The 23,054-nt window shown below is 54.9% G+C and overlaps 1 protein-coding gene across 1 annotated transcript in view; it reads right to left on the bottom strand.

Annotated features, from left to right (window-relative positions):
* The window catches only part of LOC136836368 (uncharacterized), a 269,452-nt gene that overhangs the window by 221,806 nt on the left and 24,592 nt on the right, over positions 1-23,054 (bottom strand). The window lies entirely within an intron of this gene.

The raw sequence follows: 23,054 nt of genomic DNA, 5'->3' as shown, positions 1-23,054 counted from the left end.
TATATGGCCAGTGGCCTCAACTGTTGGTCGCCGCCATTTGGCCATAATGTCATTATGGGTTGTGGCAGCGGGCTACTCTCAGGCTTGGTCCTATTGGCGGTGAGGCATGTAATGGAGAGCGGCCAGAGGCACCCCAACCGAAGATCTCAAAGTGCCCTTCCCGGCCATTGCGTGCGAAAAAATTTAGGTCGTAGTAAGCTCCCTCTAATTGGTCCTTTTTTGGTGTGGCAGGTTTGGGAGAGCGCCAGCGGATCCCAACGGTTGGTCGCCACCCTTCTAGCCAATGCATGGCCATCCAGGTTGTGGCGCAGCCCTACAAGGCTTGGTCCTATCGGTGGTGTGGCAGGTCCGGAGAGAGCCAGCGGCCTCCAACCGCTGGTCGCTCGAACTTCCCAGCCATTGCATGCCTCTTCAGGTCGTGGCGGCAGCTCCTCTTGGCTTGGTCCTACCGGTGGTGTGGCAGGTTTGGGGCCGACCGCTGATCGCTCGCCCTTCCCGGCCATTGCATGGCCATCCAGGTCGTAGCGGCAGCTCCTCTTCCCTTGGTCCTACCGGTGGTGTGGCAGGTCTGGAGAGCGGCCAGTGGCCCCCCAACCGCTGATCTCTCGCCCTTCCCAGCCATTGCATGGCCATCCAGGTCGTAGCGGCAGCTCCTCTTGGCTTGGTCCTATCGGTGGTGTGGCAGGTCCGGTGAGCATCCAGCGGCCCCCCAACCGCTGTTCGCTTGCCCTTCCTGACCATTGCATGCCTCTCCAGGTCATGGCGGGTGTTCCTCTTGGCTTGGTCCTATCGGTGGTGTGGCAGGTCCGGAGAGCGGCCAGCAGCTCAATCAGCTGGTCGCCGCCTCTTCCTGGCCATTGCTTGCCTCTTCAGGTCGCAAGGCGCAGCTCCTCTGGCTTGGTCCTATTGCGGTGTGGCAGGTCCGAGAGTGGCCAGCTGTCCCCAACTGCTGGTCGCCCGCTAATCCTGGCCATTGCGTGCCTCTCCTGGTCGTGGCGGTGAATCCTCTTGGCTTCGTTCTATCAGTGGTGTGGCAGGTCTGGAGAGTGGCCAGTGGCCCCCAACCACTGGTCGCTCGCCATTCCTGGCCACTGCATGCCTCTCCAGGTCGTGGCAGCGGCTCCTCTTGGCTTGATCCTATCGGTGGTGTGGTAGTTCCGGAGAGCGCCAGCGGCCCCCAACCGCTTCTCGCTCACCATTCCCGGAAATTTCGTGCCCCTCCAGGTTGTGGCGGCGAATCCTCTTGGCTTGGTCGTATCGGTGGTTTGGCAGGTCCAGAGAGCGGCCAGGGGCCTTCAACCGCTGGTCGCACGAACTTCCCAGCCACTGCGTGCCTCCTCAGGTCGTGGCGGCAGCTCCTCTTGGCTTGGTCCTATCGGTGGTGTGGCAGGTCCGGAGAGCGTCCAGCGGCCCCCCAACCGCTGTTCGCTCACCCTTCCCGACCATTGCATCCCTCTCTAGGTTGTGGCGGCAGCTCCTCTTGCCTTGATCCTATCTGTGATGTGGCAGGTTTGGAGAGCGGCCAGCGGCCACCCAACCACTGGTCACTCACCTTTCCCAGCCATTGCATGGCCATCCAGGTCGTGGTGGCAGCTCCTCTTGGCTTGGTCCCTATCAGTGGTGGGCAGGTCCAGAGAGCAGCCAGCTGTCCCCAACCACTGGTCACCGCCATTCCTGGCCATTGGGCTGCCTCCAGGTCGTGGCAGCGGGCTCCTCTGGCTTGGTCTATCGGTGGTGTGGCATTTCGAGAGCACCAGCGCCCCAAACCGCTTGTCGCCGCCATTCCCGGAAATTCTCGCGCCCTCCAGGTCGTGGCGGCGCGTAACTCCTTGGCTTGGTCGTATTGGTGGTTTGCAGGTCCGAGAACGGGTTAGCGGCCCCAACTGCTGGTCGCCGCCTTCCCAGCCGCTGTGTGTCTCCAGGTGTCGGCGCGCTTCTCTTGCCCTGGTCCTGCCGGTGGTGTGGCGGTTTGGTGAGCGCCAGCAGCCCCCAACTGCTGGTAGCTCCCGCCTTCCCGCCGTTGCAGGTCTCCACCAGGTGGCGCCGCCGAGCCCTCTTGGCCTGGTCCTGCCGGGTGTTGTGGCGGGTCCATGACCGCCAGCAGCCCCTCAACTGCTGGTCACCCGCCCTTCCCGGCCACGCGTGGTCTCCACCAGAAAATCGGCGACGCCCTCTTTGGCCTGGTCCTGCCGGGTGGTGTGGGCGGGTCCGTGACCGCCAGCAGCCTCCAACGGCTGGTCGCCGCCTCTCCCGCCGCTGCTGGTCTCCACAGGTGGCGGCGGCGGTTCTCTTGGCCTGGTCCTGTCGGGGTGTGGCGGGTCCAGTGACCGCCAGCAGCCCCCTTAACTGCTGGTCGCCCGCCCTTCCCGGCCGCTATGGTCTCACCAGGTGGCGCGCGCCTTGGCCAGGTCCTGTCGGTGGTGTGGGTCGTGGTCGGTGACCGCCAGCAGCCCCCAATTGCTGGTCGCCGCTCTTCCCGGGTTGTTGCGGTCCCACCACCAGGTGTCGGCCGCGTCTTCCTGGCCTGGTCCTGTCGGTGGCGTGGCGTCCTAACCGCCAGCAGCCCCAACTGCTGGTCGCCGCCTTCCCGCCATTGCGAGGTCTCCACCAGGTGTCGGCTGCGACTACCTGGCTTGGTCCTGCCAGTGGTGGGCGGGTCCGGTGACCGCCAGCAGCCCCAACTGCTGGTCGCCGCCTTTCCCAGCCGCTATGGTCTCCACCAGGTGTCGTGGGTGGCTTCTAGGCTTGGTACTGTCGGTGGTGTTATGGGTGGGTGACCGGCCAGCAGCCCTCAACCGCTGGTCCGCTGTTGAGGGTCTCCACCAGGTGTCAGTGGGCCCGCCGCTTGGACCTGTCGGTGGTGTGGCGGTCCGTGTGACCAGGTGCTGGTCGCTTTCGCCTTCCCGCCATTGCGGGTCTCCACCAGGTGTCAGCAGCTTGGTTGGTCCTGTCGGGGTGGTGTGGCGGTCCGTGACCAGCCAGCAGCCCCCCAATTGCTGGTCACTCACCCTTCCCGGCGCTGCGGTCCCACCGGATGTCGGGCGCGGCTCCTTCTAGGCTTGGTCCTGTCGGTGTGGGGGCGGGTCCGGCTGACCGCCAGCAGCCCCCAACTGCTGATCACTCGCCTTCCCGCAGCTGCGGGTCTCCACCAGGTGTCTGGCTGACGGCTTCTAGGCTTGGTCCTGGCGGTGGTGTGGCGGGTCCAGTAACCGCCAGCAGCCCCAACTGCTGGTCGCCGCCTTCCCGGCCGCTATGCGGTCTCCACCAGGTGTCAGCGGCGCTACTACTCTTGGCTTGGTCCTGTCGGCAGTGGCGGCGTCCGTTGGACCGCCAGCAGCCCCCAACTGCTGGTCGCCGCCTTCCCAGCCGCTATGGTCTCACCAGGTGTCGGCGCGGCTTCTTCTGGCTTGGTCCGCGGGTGGTGGTGGCGGTCCGTGACAGGCCAGCAGCCCCCAACTGCTGGTCGCTCCCTTCCCGGACGCCATGGTCTCCACCAGGTGCTGGGCGGCGCTACTCTAGGCTTGGTACTGTCGGTGGTGGCGGGTCCAGTGACCGGCCAGCAGCCCCCAACTGCTGGTCGCCGCCCTTCCCGGCAAGGCGGGTCTCCACCAGGTGTCGGGCGGCGGCTTCTCTTGGCTTGGTCCTGTCGGTGGTGTGGCGGGTCCGTGACCGGCCAGCAGCCCCCAACCGCTGGTCGCCGCCTTTCCCGCCGCGGTCCCCACCAGGTGCTGGCGGCGGCTCCTCTTGGCTTGGTCCTGTGGTGTGGGCGGTCCGAGACCGGCCAGCAGCCCCCAACTGCTGGTCGCCGCCCTTCCCGGCCGCTATGGTCTCCACCAGGTCGTCAGGCGCGTTTCTTCTCAGGCTTGGTCCTTGCCGGGGTGTGGCGGGTCCGTGGACCGCCAGCAGCCCATCAACTGCTGGTCGACGCCCTTTCCCGGCCGCCGCGGGTCTCCACCAGGTGTTGGCGGCGGCTTGGTCCTGTCGGTGGTGGCGGGTCCGAGACGCCAGCAGCCCCAACTGCTGGTCCCGCCTGGCCGCTATGGTCTCCACCAGGTGCCACGCGCTACTCTGGCTTGGTCCTGTCGGTGGTGCGGCGGATCCGGCCAGCAGCCTCCCAACTGCTGGTCGCCGCCTTCCCGGTAGTTGCAGGTCTCCACCAGGTGTCGGCGACGGCCTTCAGGCTTGGTCCTGTTGGTGGTGTGGCGGGTCCAGTGACCGCCAGCAGCCCCCCAACTGCTGGTCGCCGCCTTCCGCCGCGCGGGTCTCCACCAGGTGTCGGCGACGGCCTACCTAGGCTTGGTCCTGTCGGTATTGTGGCGGATCCAGTGACCGGGCCAGAAGCCCCCAATTGCTGGTCGCCGCCTTCCCGGCCGCTAGAGGGTCTCCACCAGGTGTCGGCGGCGGGCTACCTTGGCTTGGTCCTGTTGGTGGTGGTGGGGAAGCGGGTCCGGTGACCGCCAGCAGCCCCTCAACTGCTGGTCGACACCTTTCCTGGTTGCACGGTCTCCACCAGGTGCTGGCGCCGCCCTTCTTGGTTTGGTCCTGTCGTGGGTGGCGGGTCCGAGACCGCCCAGCAGCCTCAACTGCTGGTCGTCAGCCTTCCCGCCGCTATGGTCTCCACCAGGTGTCGGCGGCCGCTACTCTGGACTTGGTCCTGTCGGTGTGGGCGGGTCCGTGACCGCCAGCTGCCCCCAACTGCTGGTCGCCGCCGCCTTCCCGGACGCTAAGGTCTCCACCAGGTGCTGGCGATGGCTACTCTTGGTTTGGCAATTCGGTGGTGTGGCAGGTCCGGTGACTCGCCAGCAGCCCCAACTGCTGGTCGCTCGCCCTTCCCGGCCGCTGGGTCTCCACCAGGTGTCGGCGACGCGTTTCTCTTGGCTTGGTCCTGTCAGTGGTGTGGCGGGTCCGTGACCGCCAGCAGCCCTCAACTGCTGGTCGGTCGCCTTCCCGCCGCTACGGTCTCCACCAGGTGTCGGCGGCGGCTCCTCTAGCTTGGTCCTGTCGGTGGTGTGGCGGTCCAGTGACCGCCAGCAGCCCCAACTGCTGGTCGCCGCTTTCCCGCCGCCCTCCACCAGGCCGGGCGCAAGCGCTACTGGTTGGTCCTGTCCACCAGTGACCGCCAGCAGCCCCCAACTGGCTGGTCGCCGTCCTTGGTCCTGTCGGTGGTGGGCTTGGTCCGGTGACCAGTGACCGCCAGCAGCCCCCAACGCTGGTCGCCGTCGCCGCTTCCGCGGCCGCAGGCTTGGTCCTCCACCAGGTGATCCGGCAGCCAGAAGCTCCCAATTGCTGGCTTGGTTCCCGGTTGTTGGGGCCTGGTGTTATGGTCCTCTGGTGATCGCCAGCCAGCAGCTCTCAACTGCTGGTCGACGCTCTTCCTGGTCGCTACGGTCTCCACCAGGTGCTGGGCGGCGGTTCTCTTGGCTTGGTCCTGTCGGGTGGTGTGGCGGGTCCGAGATCAGGCCAGCAGCCCCCAACTGCTGGTCGCCGGGCTTCTTTCCTGCCGCTAGCGGTCTCCTACCAGGTGTCAGGCGACGCTACTCTTGGCTGGTCCTGTTTGCGCAGGGCGGGTCCGTGACCGCCAGTAGCCCCCAACTGCTGGTCGCCGCCTTCCCGGACGCTGCGGGTCTCACCAGGTGTGGCGGCGCTACTTCTAGGTTTGGTCCTGTCGGTGGTGTGGCAGGTCCGGGTGACTGCCAGCAGCCCCATAACTGCTGGTCGCCGCCTTCCCGCTTGCAGGTCTCCACCAGGTGTCGGCAGCCGTTTCCTCCTCGGCTTGGTCCTGTCGGTGGTGTGATTGGTCCGTGACCGCCAGCAGCTCCTCAACTGCTGGTCGACGCTTCTTCCCGGCCGCTACGGGTCTCCACCAGGTGTTGGCGCGGTCGCCTTCTTGGCTTGTCCTGTCGGTGGTGGGCGGTCCAGTGACCGCCAGCAGCCCTCAACTGCTGGTCGCCACCTTTCCGCCGCTTCGGTCTCCACCAGGTGTCGGCGGCGGTTACTCTTGGCTTGGTCCTGTCGGGTGGTGTGAAGGGTCCGTGACTGGCAGCAGCCCTCAACTGCTGGTCGCCGCCCTTCCGCAGTTGCGGTCTCCACCAGGTGTCGGCGACGGCCTACCTGGCTTGGTCCTGTTGGTGGTGCGGGCGGGTCTGGTGACCGCCAGCAGTCCTCCAACTGCTGGTCGCCGCCTTTCCCAGCCGTTGCGGTCTCCATCAGGTGTCGCGGCGGCTACCAGGCTTGGTCCTGTTGGTGGTGGCGGGTCCAGTGACCGCCAGCAGCTCCCCCCAATTGCTGGTCGCCGCCTCTTCCCGCCGCTATGGTGTCCACCAGGTGTCGGGCGGCGGCTACTCTAGGGTTTGGTCCTGTCGGGTGGTGTGGCGGTCCAGGACCGCCAGAAGCCCCCCTAATTGCTGGTCGCCGCCTTCCTCCCGCGTATGGGTCTCCACCAGGTGTCGGGCGGCGTGGTTTCCTCTTGGCTTGGTCCTGTCGGTGGTGTGCGGGTCCGTGACCGGCCAGCAGCCCTCAACTGCTGGTCGACGCCTTCCCGCCGCTGTTCGCCTCACCAGGTGCTGGCGGTGGCCTTCAGTCTTGGTCCTGTCGGGTGGTGTGGCAGGTCAGCAGACCGCCAGCAGCCCTCAACTGCTGGTCGCTCGCCTTCCCGGGCCGCTGTGGTGTCTCCACCAGGTGTGGCGGCCAGTGACGGCCAGCAGCCTCAACTGCTGGTCGGCCTGGCAGTCCTGTCGGCGGCGGCTGGCAGGTCGATCCAGTGACCGCCAGCAGCCCTCAACTGCTGGTCGCCGCCTTCCCCGCCGCTATGGTCTCCACCAGGTGTCGCCGCGGCTCCCTTCAGGCTTGGTCCTGTCGTCGGTGTGGTTGGTCCGTGACCGCCAGCAGCCCCCAACTGCTGGTCGCCGCCTTTCCCGGCCAAGTTGCGCGTATTCTACCAGGTGTCGCGACGGCTCCTCTAGGCTTGGTCCTGCTGGTGGTGTGGCAGGTCTGGTGACCGCCAGCAGCCCTCAACTGCTGGGTCGACGCTCTTTCCTGGCCGGGGGTCTCCGCCTCAGGTGCTGGCGCGCTCCTTCCTGGCTTGGTCCTGTCGGGGTGGTGGCGGTCCGACCGCCAGCAGCCCCCAACTGGGTCGCTCACCTTTCCCAGCGCCGTTTGGCCCCACCAGGTGTCGGCGGCGACTCCTCTGGCTTGGTCCTGTCGGTGGTGTGGCGGGTCCCGTGACTGCCAGCAGCCCCAACTGCTGGTCGCCAAGCCGCTAAGGGTCTCCACCAGGTTCCCTCTAGGCCGGTACTGGTCTCTGGTGACCGCCAGGTCAACTGCTATCCGCCTTCCCGGCTGAGGCCCCACCCAGGTGTCAGTGTCCTCTTTCGCTCGGTGGTGTGGCGGTCCGGGTGACCGCCAGCAGCCCCCAACTGCTGGTCGCCGCCTTCCCTGCCATTGCGGTCTCCACCAGGTGTCAGCAGCGGCTACTCAGGCTTGGTCCTGTCGGTGGTGGCGGGTCCGTGACCAGCCAGCAGCCCCCCAACTGCTGGTCACTGCCTCTTCCCGGCCGCTATGGTCTCCACCGAGGTCGGGTGGCCTTCCAGCCAGGCTTGGGTCCTGCCGGTGGTGTGCGGGTCCGGCTGACCGGCCAGCAGCGCCCCAACTGCTGGTCACCGCCCTTCCCGCAAAGGCGGTCTCTCCAGGTGCTGGGCTGATCCTCTAGGCTTGGTCCCGGTGGTGTGGCGAGTCCAGCAACCGCCAGCAGCCCCCAACTGCTGGTTGCTCGCCCTTCCCGGCCGCTGCAGGTCTCCACCAGGTGTCAGCAGCCGCATACTCCGGCTTGGTCCTGTCGGGTGGTGTGGGCGGGTCCGGGTGACCGCCAGCAGCCCCAACTGCTGGTCGCCGCTTCCTCCCGGCCAGGTGTCAGCGCGCCTTCTGGCTGGCTTGGTCCACCAGTTGTCGGCGGCTCTGAACTGCTGGTCGCTCGACTTGGGTCCTGTCGGTGGTGTGGTACTGTCCGGTGGTGTATGGTCGGGCCAGCAGCCTCTAACTGCTGGTCGCCGCCTCTTCCGCCGCTGGGTCTCTCACCAGGCGTCGGCTCCTCTCTTGGCTTGGTCCTGTCAGTGGTGTGGCGGGTCCGTGACCGGCCAGCAGCCCCCAACTGCTGGTCGCCGCTCTTCCCGTCAGCGCCTCCACCAGGTGCGGGCGGCGTCTCCTGGCTTGGTGCTGTCGTGGTGTATGGTCCGAGACCGCCAGCAGCCCCGCTCCCGTCTAGGCATGGTCCGCCGGTGGCGGCGGTTTCTCTTGGCGGTCCAGGTGGTGTGGCGCCAGTAGCCCTCAACTGCTGGTCGCCGCCTTCCCGCCGCTACGGTCTCCACCAGGTGCTGGCGCGCCCTCTTGGCTTGGTCCTGTCGGCGGTGTGGCGAACCGGGAGACCGCCAGCAGCCCCAACTGCTGGTCGCCGCCTTTCCGCCGCCGCGGTCTCCACCAGTGCCAGGGCGGCGACGCTCATGGCTTGGTCCTGTCGGTGGTGGGCGGGTCCGGTGACCGCCAGCAGCCCCCAACTGCTGGTCGCCGCCCTTCCCGGCGCTATGGTCTCCATCAGGTGCGGCGCGGCTACTTCTCAGGCTTGGTCCTGTTGTGGTGTGGCGATCCAGTGACCGCCAGCAGCCCCTCAACTGCTGGTCGCCGTCTTCCTCCGCCGCGGTGTCCACCAGGTGTCGGCGACGGCGGCTACTCTAGGCTTGGTCCTGTCGGTGTGGCGGGTCCAGTGACCGCCAGCAGCCCCCCAACTGCTGGTCGGTCGCCCTTCCCGGCCGCTGAGGGTCCCACCAGGTGTCGGTGCGGCGTGCCCCAGGCTTGGTCCTGTTGGTGGTGGGCGGTCCGTGACCGCCAGCAGCCCCCAACTGCCGGTCGCATCACCTTCCCGGTCAGTTTCGGTCTCCACCAGGTGTCGGCGGCGGCTCCTCTGGCTTGGTCCTGTCGGTGGCGGGTCCGGCGACCGCCAGCAGCCCCAACTGCTGGTCGCCGCCTTCCCGGCTGCTGCGGGTCTCCACCAGGTGTCGGCGACGGCTACTCTTGGCTTTGTCCTGTCGGTGGTGTGGCGGGTCCGTGACCGCCAGCAGCCCTCCAACTGCTGGTCGCCGCCTTTCCCGGCCGTTGCGTCTCACCAGGTGTCGGGCGCGGCTACCTTTGGTTTGGTCCTGTCGGTGGTGTGGCGGGTCCGGGTGACTTGCCAGTAGCCCCATAACTGGGTCGCCCCTTCCCGGCCGTTGCGGTCTCCACCAGGTGTCGGCGCGCTCTCTGGCTTGGTCCTGTCGGTGGTGGCGGGTCCGTGACCGGCCAGCAGCCCTCAACTGCTGGTCGATCGCTCGCCTTTCCGGCCATTGCGGGTCTCTCCAGGTGTGGCGGCGTGGATCCTCTTGGCTTGGTCCTGCAGTGGTGGGCGGTCAGAGATCGCCAGCAGCCCTCAACTGCTGGTCGCCGCCTTCTGGCCGCTGCAGGTCTCCACCAGGTGTCGGCGGCCGTACTCTCGGCTTGGTCCTGTCGGTGGTGGCGGGTCCGGTGACCGCCAGCAGCCCTCAACTGCTGGTCGCCGCCCTTCCCGCCAGTTGGCGGTCTCCACCAGGTGTCGGCGGCCGCTTCTCTTGGCTTGGTCCTGTTGGTGGTGTGGCGGTCCAGTGACCGCCAGCAGCCCTCAACTGCTGGTCGCCGCTTTTCCCGGCCGCTGGCGTGGTCTCCACCTGGTGTCGGGCGACGCTACCTTCAGGGCTTGGTCCTGCCGGTGGTGTGGCGGTCCGACCGCCAGCAGCCCCCAACTGCTGGTCGCCGCGCCTTCCCTGCCGCGCGGGTCTCACCAGGTGTCGGGCGACGCTACCTGGCTTGGTCCTGTCAGTGGTGTGGCGGGTCTGGGACCGGCCAGCAGCCCTCAACTGCTGGTCGCCGCCTTTCCCGCCGTTGCGGGTCTCCACCAGGTGTCAGGCGGCGTCTCTCTAGGCTTGGTCCTGTCGGTGGTGTCGGGTCCAGGTGACCGGCCAGCAGCCCCCAACTGCTGGTCGCTCGCTCTTCCCGCCGCTGGTCTCCACCAGGTGTCGGCGACGGCTCCTTCTAGGCTTGGTCCTGTCGGTGGTGTGGGCGGGTCCTGTGACCGCCAGCAGCCCCCAACTGCTGGTCGGTCGCCTTTCCCGGCCGCGTTGCGCGTCTCCACCGGTGTCGGCGGCAGCTTCTTCAGGCTTGGTCATATCGGTGGTGTGGCGGCCCTGTGGAGTGCCAGCAGCTCCCCAACTGCTGGTCGCCGCCCTCCCGGCCGCTGCGGGTCTCCACCAGGTGTCGGCGGCAGCTTCTAGGCTTGGTCGTGTCGGTTGTGTGGCAGGTCCTGTGAGCGGCCAGCAGCCCCCAACTGCTGGTCGCCGCCTTCCCGCCCGCTGGGCGCTGCCACCAGGTGTCGGGCAGCGGCCCTCTTGGCTTGGTACGTATCGGGTGGTGTGGCGGGTCCGGGTGGAACGCCAGCAGCCCCAACTGCTGGTCGCTCGCCCTTCCGGCTGCTGCGGGTCTCCCAGGTGTCGGCGCAGCTTCTCTAGGCTTGGTACGGTCGGTGGTGGTGGCGGGTCCAGTGGAGCGCCAGCCCCCAACCGCTGGTCGCCGCCTTCCCGCCCGCTGCGCGGTCTCCAGAGGTGTCGGGCGGCAGCTCCTCAGGCTTGGTACTGTCGGGTGGTGTGGCGGGTCGGTGGAGCGGCCAGCAGCCCCATCTGCTGGTCGTCGCCTCTTCCCACCCGCTGCTGGTCTCCACCAGGTGTCGGCGGCAGCTTCTCTTGGCTCGGCCGCATCGGGTGGTGTGGCAGGGTCCGTGATTGGCCAGCAGCCCTCAACTGCTGTCGCCGCCCTTCCCGGCCGCTATGGTTCCACCAATTGTCGGCGGCAGCCTTCTTGGCTTGGTACTATCGGGTGGTGTGGCGGGTCCAGTGAGCGGCCAGCAGCCCCAACTGCTGGTCGCCGCCCTTCCCTCCGCTATGGTCTCTGCAGGTTTCGGGCGGCAACTCCTCTGGCTCGGTCGTTGGGGTGGTGTGGCGGGTCCTGTGATCGGCCAGCAGCCCCCAACTGCTGGTCGCCGCCTCTTCCCGCCGCTGCAGGTCTCCAGATGTCGGGCGGCAGCTCCTGGTCTTGGTCGTCGGTGGTGTGGCGGGTCCGGTGGAGCGGCCAGCAGCCCCCAACTGCTGGTCGCCGCTCTTCCCGCCGTTGCTAAGGTCTCCAGATGTCGGGCGCAGCTCCTCTTGGCTTGGTCGTATCGTGGTGTGGCGGGTCCGGGTGACCAGCCAGCAGCCCCCAACTGCTGGTCGCCGCCCTTCCTCCGCCGCTGCGGTCTCCACCGGGATGTCGGGCGGCAGTTACTCTTGGCTTGGCCGTAACGGCTGCGTGGCGGGTCGCGGAGCGACCAGCCAGCAGCCCATCTGCTGCTGGTCGCCGCTCTTCCCCGCCGCTGCAGGTCTCTCCAGGTGTCGGCGGCAGCTTCTCTTGGCTTGGTCAGACGGTGGTGTGGCGGTCCGGTGGACCGCCAGCAGCCCCAACTGCTGGTCGCCGCCTCTTCCCGCCTGCTAAGTTGTCGCCGTCTTCTAGGCTTGGTACTGCTTCGCTGGTCTGGCGGGTCCGGTGACCGGCAAATAGAAAAATATGGGCTAGAAACTTGATGAGGAAAAATTCTGAAATGAAGAGTGAACACTTGGTACTGTCGGCGTGGTCTTGCATCCGGTACACCCACAGACTCCCTCCTCCTGGTCTACCTATCCTTCCTGCCTTTCCCTCCTCTACCAGGTGTCCACAGCCTCACATGGTACCCCTTGCATCCGTGGACACACAAACAATTGAGTCGCGCCCATACCACCGCTCACTCCACCAGTTGTCGGGCGCCAGCTTCTCTAGGCTTGGTACTTGCACAGGAAACGGGTCCGTGACGTCCATGCCTCAACTTTATTGCCCTCTTTCCCGGCCGTGGATCTCCTACCAGGTGTCGTCACACACTTGGGAGTGTCGGTGTGGGGTCCGCGACTGACGCTGCCCCCAACTGCTGGTCGCCGCACTTCCCGAACGCTTGTTACAGCGCCGGGCGAACTTTAGGGCGTGGTATTGTCGGTGGTGGGTGTCCAAGACCGCCAGCAGCCGCCGTCTGGTCGCCGCCTATGGCCCTGGGAACCACCAGGTCACCACTTTAAGAGGGGCAAAACAATGAGCAGCAGCAAAGTGGTCGCCGCCTCTGCCGCTTGGTCTAATGAGGTGTCGTGTTCCCAGGCTTGGTACTGCGGTGGTGCTCTTGATCCACGGGCCCCTTAACTGCTTGTCTGTTCTTCCTGGCTAACCTCCCACCAGGTGTCGGCGGCAGCCTTAGGCTTGGTACTGTCGGTGGCGTGGCGGGTCCGCAGACCAGCCAGCAGCCCTAACTGCTGGTCGCCGATGTTTCCCTGTTGTTGCAGGTCTCACCAGGTGTCTGGTGAGCTTCTGAAGACGGGTAGTCGAGGAGGGCGGGTCCGCGATTCCAGGCCCCAAGGTCCAGCTGAGGAGCTGCGGACCTACAGTTGACCTGGTGTTAGTGTTATATGTGAAGGTCTTGGCCGCAATCCAGCTTCAACTTGGGGCTTCAGAAGACCTCACCAGGTGTAGTATAGTAACAGCTTGGTAGACGGTGGTGTGGCTGGTCCGGTGAGCCAGAGATAATTGCTGGTCGCCGCCTCTTCCCGGGTCGGTTGCCCAGGTGTCGGGCAGCTTCTCTCCACTTGGTACTGTCGGTCAAAGAAGCATCATCCTCCACCAAACCTCTTCTGGTCGCTCCCTTTCACTTTTATCTCCTACCATTTAATTCTCTGCTCTGGCCTGGTACTGTCGGTCCTCTAACAGGTTCTGATCCCAAGCTTTCTTCACTGGTCCTCGTCATCTATCCTTAGGGTCTCCACCAGGTGCCCATACCATCTTTTGTTCATTGCCGGTGGTATGTCATCCGTGATCGACCAGCCCCCAACTTCTGGTCGGGCTCTTCCCGCTTCCTCAACCAGGTGCCAAAACGTCACTTGGTACTGCTTTCTCCAGGTCTGATCGCCAGTAGCCCCCAACTGCTGGTCGCCTGGCCGTTGAGCTTGTCGGCTCGTCAGCTTCTCTTTGCCTGTAGCTCTTCCGTGACTCATGAATCCATACTGCTGTTTCTCCGCCCCTTCCCGCCGCTTCATCTCATCCAGGTATCCTCTCTAAAATTTTCAATCCATGGTCTGTCGGTGGTTAATTCCGTGACCGTGGGTAAGCAGCTCCCCCCAACTGACTGGTCGCCTTGCCGCTTATATATACACCATTCGGGCAGCAGCTCTCAGGCTTGGTACAGTCCGGTGGCTGGCATTTCTGATCTCTTCCCCCCATCTCTGACCGTTTTTTTATTGAGATGGAAGGTCGTTTAAAGGAGACTGTCTAGGCTTTATCGATTTTTGTGGTCCAAAAATGCAGCAGCATAAAATGTGGTCGCCAATATTGTAGGGCCCCACACGGGAAGTGCAACAACAGGGAAATTTCCGGGTTGGGTGACGGGTCCGTGACCGCCAGTAACATCATGCTGGTCGCCGCCTAATTCTAGGTAGTTGAATTGTTCTACCAGGTGTCTGAAAGACAGAAGTTTTTACTATTTTGTCTAAATTTTTGCGGTCCGTGACCACCAACAGGCCCTTAAATTCTGGTCAAAATATTTCCTTTCCAAGAATCTCCACCAGGTTTCGGCGTTATAGGCTTGGTACTGGTAAATGCGGGTCCGGTGACTGGGAGCAGCCCCAACTGGTCGCCGCCTTTCCGCCGCAATCCGCACCAGGTTTGCGCAGCTTCAGGCTTGGTACTTTCGTCATTTGAAATGTATGGGTCCGTTTTTCAGCAAACTGCTGGTCGCCGCCCTTCCCGGCCGTTGCGGGTCCTCATTAGCTTACAGCTTTCATTGGTTTCGGTATAATTTCAAGTTTATCATGTGCCCGATTTACCTTATATAGAAGGATGATGAAATTAACTTGCTAAAGAATTTAGGAAAAGAATAATTTTAAACCCATTATTTTTATTCAGAACAGAGAGGAGTACATTTGATAATATGTTATCCTTAAACTGACTACTTTTAAATTTAAGAAAATTATATATGCAGACCCCTTGATATTTTGAATATACTGAATGATAAAATAAACAGGTCGCTTAATTTGTTTCTGGTCATTATATTTATGACAAATGAAGAATACAAATCAATCAATTAATGTTGTTCCTATTTTTTATACGGATTACTGAAGATCCATAAACCGAACGTTCCCTTTAAGACCGGTCGTTGCTTACAATACCCCATCATATAATTTAGCGAAATTTGAGTAATACTTTTATACTATAACAGACACTACTTATTCTCTAAAAAATCATCATGAATGAGTAAAATGACTTAAAGCATTTGAATATACCCAAAATAATTTTTATGGGTTTTGATATTGAATCTGTATTTACGAACATGCCTCTTAATGAAACCACTGACATAGCAGGAATGAAAATGTAGGGATGGGAAACACTTCCTCGAGATTTGCCTAGATTAAGTTCAAAACATTTGCAGGCAACGTGTAAAGATACATACGTACTTCATGTTTAATGATGAGTTGTATTTAAGTAATGGGGTAGCAATGTGGCAGCCCAATTTCATGTAATTTTTGTTAATTTGTTTTTAGGTTTTCATGAGGGAAAGTGGTTGGAGGATTGCCCATCACATTTCAAACCTTTGCTCTGTAAGGATTTGTAGATGATAATATTTTAATTTTTGAAAATGAACACCAGGCTGATAGTTTTCTTCACTGCCTAAATAGCAAACATGAAATATAAATTTACTTTTGATAGAGATTAATAATAAGATGCCATTTTTAGATATTTCATTGGCAATCCGAAAGTTCATTCTATGTTTACAGAAAACCCACTTTTTTCAGTATTAGGTTTGAGTTTTTTAGTCAGTCCAAACATTTTCAAAGTAAATGCAGTTAATACCTTAATCTATGGGCTTATAATTTATGCTCCAATTTCACTTTGTTTCATGAGGAGATGGAATTTTTGGTAAAATTTTTCGCAGATAATGGTTATCCAGCCAATTTGGTCTTTAAACATATTAGGTTGTTTCTGGAAGGTGTTTACAGTCCAAAAATGCCAGTTGTTGCAGTTCTAAATGAGTTTTATTATTAACTACCTTACATTTGGTGTACCAATGAAGCAACTTGAGAGGGAACTGAAATACTGTTTTGACAGATTTTAGCCACAGATTACTTTTAAATTCATTTTTAGTAATGATTTGCCAACAAAAATTTTACTACCTTTCAAAGATAAACTGCCTGATTTATTGCGTTCTATTGTTTACTATTATACATGCCCAACTGCTAAGTTGGGTATTTGTCCCATAAAGGCGCTCAAAACGATACTGCCAGCATGCAGGGATTCAGTGACAAGGCAGGTAGACACTTAGCAGTCAAGCAGCAGTCTTCCATCCGTGAACATTGCAGTAGATGCAATCAGGCAAGACTAAGTATAAGGGATTTTAAAATTGTAGATTCATGCTTCAATAATGTCTGATTTAAGGATTTTAGAATCTATATATATTCACAAACTTAAGCTCCCAACTCAACCAAGATCAGTCTTCCTTTCCTTTATCTATAATCTACTGATTTTCTATCCGCTTTTTGCATTCCAGTCTCTAAGCAGATTTATCTATTGTGTCATTTTTCTTTGTGTTGGTCTTTTTTTTCATGTTTCTTAGTTCTGTGATTTATTTGATTTTTTTTATCGTCTGAGTTTATTTTTTCTTAGTTTTATTGGCTATTGTAATTCATTGAATCGTGGGCTATTTTAAGTCTCTATGTTTTCTTTTGAGTAGTGTTTTTTTATGGTAGCGTAGTTTATAAAAAAATTATTCTCGAGTGTGACCTTTCTTTTGATTTTGTATTTTTACTATAGCAGAGTCTACTGGGCTCTTGTGCAGCTGTTAGTCCGCCCACTGCACGTCACTGATTGGCTAGATCCTCGGGAGGTGAATGACGTCACACTAGTTAACAGTCCAAATGATTACCAGTATGGATTTGACTCTGTTCGGTCATACAGGTCGTATGAAACGATGACAATTGTAGATTTGCTCCCGGAGTTTCATGTGCAATTAATATCTCCTGATAAGATATATTAAGTTATTATATATCATTAGGAAGACTGCTGATCTGCGCATCTTTTTTTTTTTTTTATCATGCGGAGCCTAAATACACAAGCATCTTGCTTTTTTATTTTTAAATTGGTGTTGGCCTAAATAAGCGATCCCCCATAGACCACATTAATTGAAATGAAGCATAGACTTATGCAGCCATGTTAAATGTTAACATCATTGAGAGATTAGGCCTACACGTCAGTTTCTTATATTTTGAGGCAGTGACAGGTAATAGGACTACACATCAAATTTTTACATTTCGATGCAATGACAGGGGATAGACCTACACGTCAATTTCTTATATACTGAGGCAATGACAGGTCATAGGACTACACATTAAATTCTTATATTTTGAGACATGACAGAGCATGGGCCTAACACGTCAGTTTCTTATTGCAAATTGTTTTTTTCCCGTATCTGTTGGAAATAGAGCATGACTGTCTCAGTCCTTACACACAACTGTCAAACTGCTTTCAGTGAAATATATTGAAAATATATTTACAAAAGGGATAACAAATTATATTACTGTGATAGTGAATATAAGGCTGCTGTAGCATTTCTACGAAAATGAAGGCTGTGGTAGGAAGGCATCATAAGATACGTAACGAAATAAGAAAAAATAATTGATAGCTGAAAAAGTTATGTATGAGATGATCCAAACCAGTCTGCGAGTAGCCCATGATATTCAATTGCTTTTGGGAGCATTCTTACAGATTACCCTGTTGGACAAAAGGACACATGAGTCAGTAAATTCTCTCTCTCTCTCTCTCTCTCTTGTTAGGAGAATATTGAGCGTAGACTGTACTCATAAAGATCCCGATTACTTTTAATTAAAACAAATGACTAAATTTCAATTAACAAGAGTAGGCAGATAATTCTTTACACCAGTGTTTTATGAATAGGTCTATGTTTAATCTGCAATGTTGGGTCATCACATGAAAAGTTTTCGAAAACACAAAACTACAAGCACCATAACAACAAAAACAAAAATAAGAATAACCACAATAAAACGACTGAGTATAAGATAGGCCTATAATCCAAACACCATAAGTGAGTACCGACAACAAGAAATAGGACATTATAGGTCTACGTCCATTTTTATGATCCTGTTATTTCGAAAGCAGATAACGTCCTTAAGAAAGTTCTCAGCAAATTATATCTAATACGACTCGTACAGCCTATTATACTGAAACTTTAAGTTAAACATAAGCATATTCTGGTTTTGTAGAGTGCCGTCACTGCTTGTCATCCCTCCGAATGTGTCAACGATTGCAATGAAATCGATTTTATGACTTAAAAAGTTGTAAAATTTCCTAAAATCAATATGAAATATCAGTCTGCGTAGCTCTGAGAAAGTCTTTGTGTTTAAGTTTAGAATGGTGAACACGCTTGACAATATCAGACGGTAATTATCACTGTCCAGTGATTTAAGTGCACCGATTCGAACGCAGACATTCCCTGTGTCATCTCCGTATTCAGGTGAACCTCATTTACGAAGCACAACACTCTAGCATCGCGGAACACTCCTGACTTCGTTTATATTTTCCTTTTTTTTTACCACCTTTATTGAGATGCGTATTACGATTTTATTTCAGGGGATAAAATAACGTTTCCTTTTGATAACCTGCAGAACGTATTTTAGTTCGGTACAACAACCATTGCAGTATTAATGAACAAGAAAAGAGCCACAGATTAACCAACTTTTCGAAACTGTTGCCAACCAATTAGCTTTAAGGGATGGTCATGACGTAAGCAGTGGGCGGGGCTTAACTGCAAAGAGCGCTGGACTTTGCTATAGTTGTGGCCTAAATCGGATCTCTTCGACCAGGAGCCAAACTGGCTTGTGTGTATGTGTGTGTGTGTGAATACACTAACCATATCGATAGTACGACCACACTTACTTTCTCCTGTAATCTGAATAGAATAGAATAGAAGACAGAATTTAGGCCAAAGGTCAAGCGCTTGGACCTATGAGGTTATTCAGAGCTGAAGTGGAAATTGACAGTCAGAAGGTTTGAAAGGTGTAATAGGAAGAAAACCTCGCAGCTGCACTATGAAACAATTGTTGAAGAGGATGGAAAGTCAGATCGAAGCAAGAGAATAAGAACGGAGGTCCAGTAAAAAGGAATGAAGGAAGTTGCAGCTAGGGGGCGAAGGGAAGCTGCAAAAACCTTAAGTAATGCCTACAGTGCACCGCGTGAGTTATTGTAGATAGTGCCTAAATTGGTTCGCTTCGGCAGAGAACTAAATAAGCTTGTCCATATATATATATATATATATATATATATATATATATATATATACATATATGTATATATATATATATATATAAATATATATATATATATATATATATATATTTATATATGTGTGTGTGAGTGATTATACATACATAATACATAAATATATATATATATATATATATATATATATATATATATATATATATATATATATATATATATATATATATATATTACACGCACAGCAAAACTTCTATTTCTCTCTCCTGAAATCTGAAGGTAATCCTAAACTCAAAAACGAAGCGTATAGCTCCCGAGATCCTCGCCCCCCCCACCAAGCAAGACCCTTCAAAATATCCTAAATGCGAAGGAAGCGTTTTCATTAGCTTTCGTATTTCTTGTCCAAGGATCCTGATCTTCATCATCAAAGATACGGTGCCTTTAAAGAATAACAGCTTCCCCTTTTTCTTCGGGATGGATTAAGCGATAGGAGATGAGAGGTTGATATGAAGGGAGGAGGAAAGATGGTAAGAGAGAGTGAGGGAGGAGGAGGAGGAGGAGGAGGAGGAGGGAGGAGGAGGAGGAGGAGGAGGAGGAGGAGGAGGAGGAGGGAGTGAAAGTGGGGAAATACTGACTGGCTGATTGACTGATGCGAATGAGACGGAGAAGAGCAAAGGAGAGAGAGAGAGAGAGAGAGAGAGAGAGAGAGAGAGAGAGAGAGAGAGAGACAGGAGATGGGGTGGGAGGGAAAGGAGAGTGAAAGGACACGGGAAAAGCGACAGGGAAAGAAAGTAATTAGAAAAGAAATAATGAGAATAAGTGCGTATAAACGAGAGAGAGAGAGAGAGAGAGAGAGAGAGAGAGAGAGAGAGAGAGAGAGAGAGAGGAGATGTGGTGAAAGGGAAAGGAGAGTGAAAGGACACTGGAAAAGGGACAGGGAAAGGACAGTAATTAGGCAAGAAATAGTGAGAATAAGTGCGTCTAAACGAGAGAGAGAGAGAGAGAGAGAGAGAGAGAGAGAGAGAGAGAGGAGAGAGAGAGAGAGAGATTGAAAAGGGGATGTGAGGGGAGGGGTGCTAGAATATGGGGAGGTGGGGGTTGGGGTAGTTAGGTAGTACAGAGCGCATTAATGAAAGATCAAACGTTATGATAAACAGGGACTTTTTTCCACACGTACCGTTTGCCTAATGAATTGAATATCGAAATTCTTTAATCAGAGGAGTCATAATCTACTAAACATCGATAATTTTCCATTTGCCGGTGCGTTTTTGATAGAAAAAAGTATCTAAAGGAATTCTAAAATCGTTGTGTACATCTTTTTTAGATATCGAAATTCTATACGAATGATAATCTGCTACGTATCTAATAATTATTTTTTTTATCAGTGTACTTTTAAATGAAAACAAAATACATATAATTTTTCGCACACACATTTGTTCTGGCTATCGAAATCCAATAAGAGGAGTCATATCCTGCTTAATCTGGTTAATCTATTGACTGATTTATTGAAATAATTTCATGCAAAAATATAATAATAAAAATTAATTAACATTTATTCTTGGGTATCGAAATTCTATGCGATGGGTCATAATCTGGTGAACATAACCAATAACTAAAGTTCTTTGCGTACTCTTTTTATTCGCGGAAAAAAATTTCTAGAAACAATTAAGAGAAAATTTCAAAAATATATTCCGGTTACATCGAATAAGTTCTTGGCAGACTTATCTAACAAGTTAAATGTCATTTTTTTTTTAGTTTTCTGCAAAAGAAAACTATTGAGATGGCTTTGTCTGTCCATCAGCACTTTTTCTGTCCGTCCTCAGATCTTGAAAACTACTGAGGCTAGAGGGCTGCAAATTGGAAAGTTGATCATCCACCCTACAATCATCAACCATACAAAATTTGCAGCTCTCTAGCCTCAATAGTTTTTTTTTTTATTTTATTTAAGGTTAAAGTTAGTCATAATCGTACTTCTGGCACCGGAACGTTGCTGAAAGTGTCATGGGCCGCGACTAAGAGTTTCATGGGCCGTGGCTGAGGGTTTCATATTACATAATACGCTGTAGAGAAAAATCGATTGCGCCGAAGAAACTTCGCCTCATTTTTACTTATTTTCATTCCAATGCAGTTTTTCAAAGCTCGCATCGGCATATTTCATGAATTTCTTATTTCTACTGAAATATACGTAGTTAATTTTAGTATTTATTCCTTTCAACAGCGATGAAAATTCGCAGCACTGACAAATAAATAAAACATAATCATACGACCTCTGCATTTTGCCCTTCACGTCTTGTTTTACCTCAAGTTGAAACCGAGATACTTGAAACTAACAACACACAGATCTAGTGGTTGTGACACTCCACGTCCCCAGCGAGGAGGCTGACTCTTACGCAAGACAAGAGCACTTTTGGCATGTTCATATCTTGTTCATTCCTATTGTGCCTATGATAACCTAAGCAACGAACGAGGAACCGAGGCCTAAGTAACGAACGTAGAACCGAGGCCTAAGCAACGAACGTGCAACCGAGGCCTAAGTAAAGAACGGGGGGCCGAGGCCTAAGTAACGAACGTGGCACTGAGCCCCAAGCAACGAACGTGGAACCGAGGCCTAAGCAACGAACGTGCAACCGAGGCCTAAGCAACGCGTGCAAAAGGCCTAAGCAACGAACGTGGAACTGAAAGAACGGGGGCGGAGGGCAAAGGCCTAAGTAACGAACGTGGCACTGAGCCCCAAGCAACGAACGTGGAACCGAGGGCGAACTGGAAAGGGCCTAAGCAACGAACGAGGTGCGTTAACGAACGTAGAAACCGAGGCCTAAGCAACGAACGTGGAACCGAGGCCTAAGCAATGCAACCGAGGCCTAAGTAAAGAACCGAGGCCTAAGTAACAACGTGGCACTGAGCCCCAAGCAACGAACGTGGAACGTGCAACCGAGGCCTAAGCAACGAACGTAGAACCGAGGCCTAAGCAACGAACGTAGAACCGAGGCCTAAGCAACGAACGTGGAACCGAGGCCTAAGCAACGAACGAACTAAGTAAGAACGGGGGCGGATTTAAGTAACGAACGTGGCACCGAGGCCTAGCAACGAACGTGGAATTAACGAACGTGCAAAGGCCTAAGCTTAACGAACGTGCGAGGCAACGAACGTGGAACCGAGGCCAACGAGTCAAACCAGGGCCTAAGCAACGAACGCCAGCAACGAACGAGAACCGAGGCAACTAATGGAAACGAACGTAGAACCGAGGCCTAAGCAATGAGCGTAGAACCGAGGCCTAAGCAATGAACGAGAACGTAGAACCGAGGGCCTAAGCAACGAACGTGAAACTGAGGCCCATGCAACGAAGCAACGCAATGAACGTAGAACCGAGGCGTGGAACCGAGGCAACAAACGTAGAACCGAGGCCTCAGCAGCGAACGAGGAACTGAGGCAACAAACGTGGAACCGAGACCTAAGCAACGAACGTAGAACCGAGGCCTAAGCAACGAACGTGCATCCGAGGCCTAAGCAACGAACGTAGAACCGAGGCCTAAGCAACGAACGTAGAACCGAGGCCTAAAAGAACGAACGTGTGCAAACGAACGTGGAACCGAGGCCTAAGCAACCGAGGCCAGGCAACGAACGTGGAACGTGGGGCCGAGGCTAAGCAGCGGGCGTGGAAGCAACGAACGTTGGGTCGAGGCCTTAGCAACGATAACGAGGTAGAACCGAGGCCTTAGCAAGTATGGTAAGCAAGAACGTGGAACTGAGGCCTAGACAGAAACGTAGAACCGAGGCCTAAGCAACAAACTTGGAACTGAAGAACTGGTTGACTTATTGGGTTGCATGTGGGACCTAAGCAACGAGGTAGAGAAAGGCGTAGAACCGAGGCCTTAGCAAGTATGGTAGAACCGAGGCCTAAGCAACGAACTTGGAACTGAAGAACTGGTTGACTTATTGGGTTGCAGCCTAGGTAGAGAAAGGCGTGGGGCTAGCACCCTCATACAGGAAAACAGCCAGTAAAACTGGAGGGGTAGCTGGTTTTTCTGTGAGGTTTTGCTTTTATAAGGCTGGATATATTTCACTCCACTTCCTTCCATACTAGGAATTTTCAGCCCAATTTCCCGTCTAGTCCATGTCTTTAATGTGGCCTTTCGCCTTGATGTTCTCAGCCCTCCTACTGGCTTTCGTCATACTGCTGCTTTTATACTCGATTCGTCAATGATTAAACACTTTCTCTGCCGTTTTCATCCCATGTCCCGACCATCTCAGTCTACATTTCAAAATCTCCTTCCTTCATTTTGTAATGTCCTTGTGTTTCCAGCTGGTATAAAAGTACTAACCTTGCACATGCACTATGTATTTTTTTTTCTTTTATGTTATTTATCACTGTATATGTATACATACCTATCTATCTATCTGTCTATATATCTATATATCTATATATTATATATATATATATATATATATATATATATATATATATATATATATATATATATATATATAGAGAGAGAGAGAGAGAGAGAGAGAGAGAGAGAGAGCTTGTACCACCTACCTCTGAGTACACTTCCAAACTTCAAGAGGGCTCTGATTCCGAATAAAAACTTTTTTGCCGCTTTACATCACTA

The sequence above is a fragment of the Macrobrachium rosenbergii genome, chromosome 56 (genome assembly GCF_040412425.1).
Source record: "Macrobrachium rosenbergii isolate ZJJX-2024 chromosome 56, ASM4041242v1, whole genome shotgun sequence".
Classification (NCBI taxonomy): Eukaryota; Metazoa; Arthropoda; class Malacostraca; order Decapoda; family Palaemonidae; genus Macrobrachium; species Macrobrachium rosenbergii.
Note: the sequence above shows the minus strand (reverse complement) of the source record. Positions and strands in the feature narration are given on the sequence as shown.